The sequence below is a fragment of the Erithacus rubecula genome (assembly GCF_903797595.1).
Source record: "Erithacus rubecula genome assembly, contig: scaffold_1064_arrow_ctg1, whole genome shotgun sequence".
NCBI classification, from domain to species: Eukaryota; Metazoa; Chordata; class Aves; order Passeriformes; family Muscicapidae; genus Erithacus; species Erithacus rubecula.
The window spans coordinates 1-7,248 of record NW_027636349.1 but is presented as its reverse complement, the minus strand read 5'-3'; positions in this window follow the sequence as shown (position 1 = coordinate 7,248).

Below are 7,248 nucleotides of genomic sequence, written 5' to 3'. Positions count from 1 at the left end.
TGGTAAATATTTTGTTTGCTTGATTTCTCCCTTGATTTAAAAGCAGAAACATGCCACTGTTCATTTTCTGGCATTTCTGTTCATTTTGTTTTCTTTTACTTTTGGACACAGATAAGACCTTTGTTGCCAAGCACATAAATCACGAATGACTACATGAATGCCTTCGGGGTCTCCTGTTGTCCAAAGGCACTCCAAGCATCTCCTCTGTAGGGACACAGGCAGGAAAGGTGGAAGGGAGGTTACACAAGAGAAGGAGTCAGGAATACACCCCAAACCTGCCTGCAACAGCTTCCCCCGCAAAGAGCAGCACAAAACACACAAAATACCACAGCTAAAATATCAGAAATAATTGTCATCAGTCCTAAAGGCCAGTTGAGTCAAATTAGTTTGATGTCCATATTAAAATCATCAGTTAAGCTCAGGATCTGCAGAATGCAGTGAAATTAATGTAGAATATATCAGAATGGCAAAGCCTCCCAAGTTTCACTGGCATTGTGACATCAGAGTCCGAATTTCACAGATGTCTTCAAGGAGGAAGTGTTTAAGCCAACACTTCCATGGAGACCATGGAATGTAGAACGTAGAACGTAGAATGTAGAATGTAGAATGTAGAATGTAGAATGCACACTCTCCACTGCTGGGGGAATTCAGGACTGAAATTCTGGGGCTTCCTGCAGTAGTAACTCGGCCACTGCACCCAGAACTGGCTTTTCTTTATCAGAAAATTATTACTGTGCAGCAATTCATCTTGTGCACTAAGCAACACCCACTACACAGAATTTACATTAAAAATTAAATAACTATACTGTACATTATTATTGTTATTTTTATTATTGGCTATAACAGATTTTTAGGTAATTTCTCAAAACAATTCATGGAATTCGGATATTCACTGCCATTCACAGGTGACTGCTTTCTCTGGACACCATTAATAATTCAACTTGAGCTTATTGTCAGCTGCTTCTCATGGAGCTCTGTCAAAAATCTGCTGCACAATGCAATGAGGGTGTTTTTTTCAACACACACCATTATTTCCAAACACACTTTCCACTAGTCCAGGCTGTGGTGACTATGTAATAAGGTGTATTTTTCAAAGAATCAAATACAGAGTCTGTAAACAGAAAGTCATAAATAGAAGCAGCAGCACAGGTGATCATTGACTTCTGATATCACAGAAATAATCACTCTTTTCCACAAAAAAAAAAAAAAAAAAAAAAAAAAAAAAAAAAAAAAAGAAGTAATGCTTGCAATAACAAAAGGCCACAAGTTAAAGTTCATTCTCACCGTTCAAGTAAAGTCATTAAAAAGATGTACAGGGGGTTCAAGAGTACTTGAATATCTTTCTAGCCCTGACTATTCCTGACCCAGCCAGCACCAGTGCCTGAAATTCCCCAAAGCACTGGAGTTTATCCTTAGCTTCACCTCAGCCTCCTCTCCATAGCACTGAGCACAACTACTGTGAGACCAGCAAATTTGATTTAACAGCACCGGCTGACCTGTAATGCCATTAATAACAACAGTCAGTCTAATAAAACACTTAATGCCTCCAAACTCCCACATTTTGAGCCCATAAAGGCAGGAGAAAGGCAGATAATTAAGCAGCTTTCCTATAAAACCCAGCCCCATCTGGCTGCAGCTCTTTTTCCCAACTGCAGAATCATCAAGCACAAGACTCGACTTTTCATAAGGATAAAGGGATTGGAAAACTGGTTTTGTTGCCTGTGAGCCTTGCAAAAAGGCACTGCCATCCATATGATACCTGTGCTGGATTCCAGCTCAGCCTGAGCTACAGGTGTGCAATATCCCGAGCTGCAGGAGGGGCAGCTTACAGGGGCAGTTATTACTTTTTTGGGGCTTATCAGAAACCATTCATAAAGGAGGAATTTTTGCTTCTTATGTTTCCCAAATCCCTGCCTGCATTATTTGATCACAAACAAATCCAACAAAACCTACTCACAGTATGTTTTTAACAGCTCATTTTAGCCTGATTTACATTTTAAAGAGTCCACCTACACATGACCATCTCTGCTAACTCTGAAAGATGATCCAACTGTTTCCATCAAGTCTATGCCTGTTCAAACTCTTCTTTTCAATTTTAACACTGCACAACACTTAAAAATTCCAAGTAAATTATATCACAGTGTTTGTTCCAGGTGAGCCACTCCAATTTCTTCAACAGGCAAGAGGGAAAGAGCTTGAGAATTTCAAACTGAGAATAGGTTTAAATGGGGTATTGGGAAGGAATTGTCCCCTGTGAGGGTGGGAAGGCTCTGGTATAGGATGCCCAGAGAAGCTGTGGCTGCCCCTGGATCCCTGGAAGGGTCCAAGGCCAGGTTGGATGGGGCTTGGAGCAACCTGGGATAGTGGAAGGTGCCCTTTGCAAGAATATATTGAAAAGTGATTAGGGATTAGAAGCATGAAGCATTCCAGTTTTGGAAGTTAAGAGTGGGTCAAATCCAAGTTATACTTTTGCATTTGTTTCCCAAATGTGAGTGATGCAAAGTAGAAATAATGCAATAATTGAGTACATGGCCTGTCCTGCAAACTTAGAGTGAAAGTAACACTGTGCTCATCTTCACCTCCAGGATTTTTTTTTTCAGCAAAATAACAGCAGCAGAATTTCAAGTTTCAGGAAATGATGAGAGGGATCTCAGTACCTATAGACACTGCTCTCAGGGACAGGAAAGCAACTGACCATGCTTAAGAAATGCTTATCAGACAACATGAATTGCAATAAACATAAGGACACAGCTCCCAGGGGACAGTATTGCCAAGGCTGCACTAGAAGGTTTATTCCATGTAACTCCAAGGGCAGTTTGCCTAAAGAATCCTAGCCAGCATCAATCTATGAAAAGCTTTATAAAGTGTGATTTTCAACTGGAATTGTCCCTCCAGGAGCAGCACTCAGTGGACCAGCACTGGCCCAGCCTCACCAGGCTCTGGGCACAATGAGCATAGGGAAGGTGCTGCTGGACCAACCTTCCCGTAGATGCCACTAAGCATCTTCAAAGTGTTCAAGGGCTTGCAAATTCCTGAGAAATGCACTAGAGGAAGACATGCAATTATTTCCCATTTTCATAATCTGAGCAGATTTCAGCTGAGAAAATAAAAAATACAAAGATTATATCTGTGGTTATTTTTATCTCAGATGTTAGGAATGAAGAAAGCTTACAAATATTCTGGCTTCCAAAAATACAAAACAAAACACCAAAACCAACCCCAAAACAAGCTACAAATCTGTTTTATTAACACCATTTATGCTTTCTGCCCAGGCAGAAAGGGATCTGGGGGCACTGATGGACATCAGCTGGACATGAGCCAGCAGTGTGCCCTGGTGGCCAAGAAGGCCAATGGCTCCTGGCCTGGATCAGGAATAGTGTGGCCAGCAGGAGCAGGGAGCTCATTCTTCCCCTGTACTCAGCACTGGTGAGGCTGCACCTTGAGTGCTGTGTCCAGTTCTGGCCCCTCAGTTTAGGGAGGACATTGAGATGCTTCAGTGCATCCAGAGGAGGCAACAAGGCTGGTGAGGGGCTTGGACCACAAACTCTGTGAGGAATGGCTGAGGGAGCTGGGGTTGTTTAGTATGGAAAATAGGAGACTCAGGGGTGACCTTATCACGCTCTACAACTCCCTGAAAGGCAGCTGCAGTCAGGTGGGGTTGGTCTCTTTCACTAGACAGCAACCAACAGAACAAGAGGACACAGTCTTAAGATGCGTCAAGGGAAAATTAGTTTGGATATTAGGAGAAAGTTTTTCACGGAAAGAGTGATAAAGTACTGGGATGGTCAGCCCAGGGAAGTGGTGGAGTCACCATCCCAAAATGTGTTTTAAAAAAGACTGGATATGGCACTTGGTGCCATGGTCTAGTTGAGGTGTTAAGACATGGGCTGGACTTGATGATCTTGAAGGTCTCTTCCAATCTAGCCATTCTATAAATTCTATATTCCATGCAACTGCCAATGGGCTCAGCTGCTGAAGGGGCACCGGGTGTGGCCGTTGGTGACACTTGGCAACGTGGAACCCAGAGACCTTTGTGACATGGGAGAGCCCAACGCTGGCTGAGGGGTATATAAGGGGTGCAGAGGCCTGGGGTGCCCAGTCCCGTGAGAGCCGTTCTTACAGAAGGAAGCAGCTCCCGGGACCTGTTGGCGCTAGAGGCCTTCAACGATGGAGGACGGCAAAGCCAAGCCCAGCTCCTCCTCGCCAGCCAGCCCCCTGCCCAGCTGGGGCCGAGCCCAGGCCCACGGTGGGCCCATGGTGAGAGCAGTGGGTGCCTCAGTCTGGGCCCAGCCAGACACTGAGGAGAAGGGGCCCTGTCTCATCACAGAAGAAAAGAAACCTGACATGGATGTCAAGCCTTCCCTGTGGACACAAGTTCAGGCCCAAGAGCTTCACCCACAGGAAGAGTCTACAGGACATGAATCGCACCAAGTGGTTCAAGCAGCAGCAGGCAAGGAAGCATCCCCATGCGGAGCCGGGAGCGTGTCCCTGCTCATGGTGGCCCTGCGGGTGCAGCACAGAGATACGGAACCGGGAGAGCTGCCCCGAGCGGAAAAGGAGTTCCATGACCCAGAGCTGCCCCAGTACATGGGGGAACACTACACTGAGATGGAGCTATTCCAAGAGTGCCAAGGTGATATACCAGAGCTGTCTGATGGAGAGACCAGCGTCTGGGGCTCCAGCAGTGAGGAGCTGTATGTTTCCATGGAGGAAGTCAACAGTGACAACAGCAGCGAATGACTTCACATATGTCACCTGTGACTCAAAGCTGAGCATCACCAGCTTCATCTCCAGCTTCGGGGCTACTCCTGTGTCGCAGGAGGAGGATGACCTGGATGAACTCAGCATCAATGACTGGGACGAACCCAGCATCTATGACTGGGATGAATTCAACATCCTTGAGGACGAACTCCGCATCCTGGAGCAGCAGGAAGAAGGTGGCAGTGCCCGAGGCCTGGCACCCCTTGCAGAAGACGAGCTGTGTGAAGCCTGCCCCTCAGGAGACCTTGCTTGAGGAGCAGGAGCCAGAGTCCCTCCCTGGCTCTGTCCCTTCAGCTGCCCAGGCCCCCCAGCAGCAGCTGGCTGCCCCCAGCACACGGCCTGGCCCCTTCAGACGGGCGCTGCGGGCGCTGCGGGCCCTGGGGACACTGCTGTGCTGCTCCTGCCGCAGCTCACAGCCACACCACGAGAGTCTGTGCCAGCGCCACACCCACCTGCACACGGCAGCTGGGCCCACGGAGACACACTGCAAACACAAATGCAACTGGAGCCTAAGAAATAGCAGCAGTTAAAAAAATAGGAAAAATAGGAATAAGAGAATACAAATAAGAGAATAGGAATAGGAAGAAGAAGATGATAAGAACAAATAGTAGTAGTGTTAAGTGAAAAAATAATTATTAATATAAGAATAGAAAATAGGATAAGAATGACAGCAAGCATAACAAGTTAATAAGATGAATCAGAAGAATAGAATTAGAAGAGTAAGAATAGGATAAAGAAGAAATAGAAGAAATAAGAATAAAATTAAAATAGGAATAAGAAGAATAAGAGTAAGAAGAAATAGTAGTAGTAGCAATTGAGAAGAAGGAAAAGAAGAAGGGAAAAAAGAAGACTTGGAGGATGATGAAGAAAGTATTCGCCCTTCAAGGCCAAGCTATGAAGAGGTCAAGACCCAAGTGGAGAAAGATCTGACATTTCACTGCCAGCCTCCAGAACTTCATCCAGGATACATCCTCTGCAGGATGAAGTAGGAAAAAAGCTGAAGCTCCAGCAGATCCTTAATAAACTTTTGCCTTCTGAGTATCTGTAATAAAACTTTGTTATATCAGTGTCCTGATTTTTATTAATCTAGTTTTTATCTATTAATTTCTTTTCTCAAAAGCTGATGTTGCACATAAAAAGTAAGCTGTGGAAAAACCCAGTGTTTCAAGTGATTAACACAAACTCAGCTTCATGGACATGCTCAAGTGATCTCAAATTGCTCCTCATAACTCTGATGGCTCAAGAAAATCAGTGTAGCTAAACCCACATATGGCCAGGATAAAAAAGAAAAAGAGAATAAAAAAGCAGTAAAAGCCAAATGCCAGCACTACAACACAAGGATTCAAATTGCCCTCACATAGCTCATTATGTATCCAAATAAGGCTGGCATAGTCTTGGCTAGGGAATCTGTTCCATATGTTTGTGCGTACCCGCCTCTCTCTCCTAAAGAGATCTTAGTAAATGGAACAATTCCTGTTTGCAAGGTGAGCCTTTGGAAAGGTGTGGTGACCATACCTTGTGCTCACCTTTAGTTCCCTTCGACAAAACCCCCAGACTTCAGGACATGTCATTTACAATTGTGAGCTGAAGGTGACATTGCTCGGTCTGAGCTAACACAGAGAGCCCCTGGAGACATTGCAGCCATAATTTTTTCTGCACCTTTTTTCTGTAATAGCTGGAATGCAGTAACACTGAGAATAATCAGTGAAAAGCAGGTATAAATAACAATTCAATAAATACAGTCTCATAAAAACAGCCATGTAACATTTCCCTGATCATTTCAGCAACACCCTTCACATCCAGGGCAGCCTTGAAAGTCAATTCCCAAGTGTGTTGATGTCAAGGAGCAGTTCATTGTGTCAATGGTTTTATCTCTTGGATGAGATTCAGACCTCACAGTTCACAGCATCAGCGACCCTCAGATCTGTGTTTTTCCAGAGGAGAGGCACCCAAAATGCAGCTCCTGCTCTCCTGTCTCACAGGGGCTGTTCTGCAGCCACACAGGGCGGGGCAGAGCAGGGCAGGAATAAAGCTCTGAGCTGTACTTTTAATGCAACAAATAATTTTTAAAAAGGATGTGGCTTCAGAGCATTTTTCCCTCTTTCCTTCTTATATGTCTTAAATGCATCTATTTCTGTCAGTGCTGAGGACACCTGCAAACACAGTTAGTGCTTCTCACTCACCACTGCTAATCAGGTACCTCTTATAGTGAGGGAATCCCTTTAAACCATTTCCATAATTCTTAAAAAAAGAATTGTTAGATTTAACCTGAGAATTACATAATTAACAAACTAAAAGCTGTATTCGAAAGATTGTTTTAAGTCATTTTTTTCCAGAGGCCTTACACCATCCACCAGGCTTATTGCAAATGTTTAGTAAAACATAGTTACAACATATTTTTTCCCATGTTAAGCAGCAAGTTCTCCTACAGTTTCCCTTACACAGCACACTGGATTAATACCTGTGAGATGCACAAGGGGAGTCTGT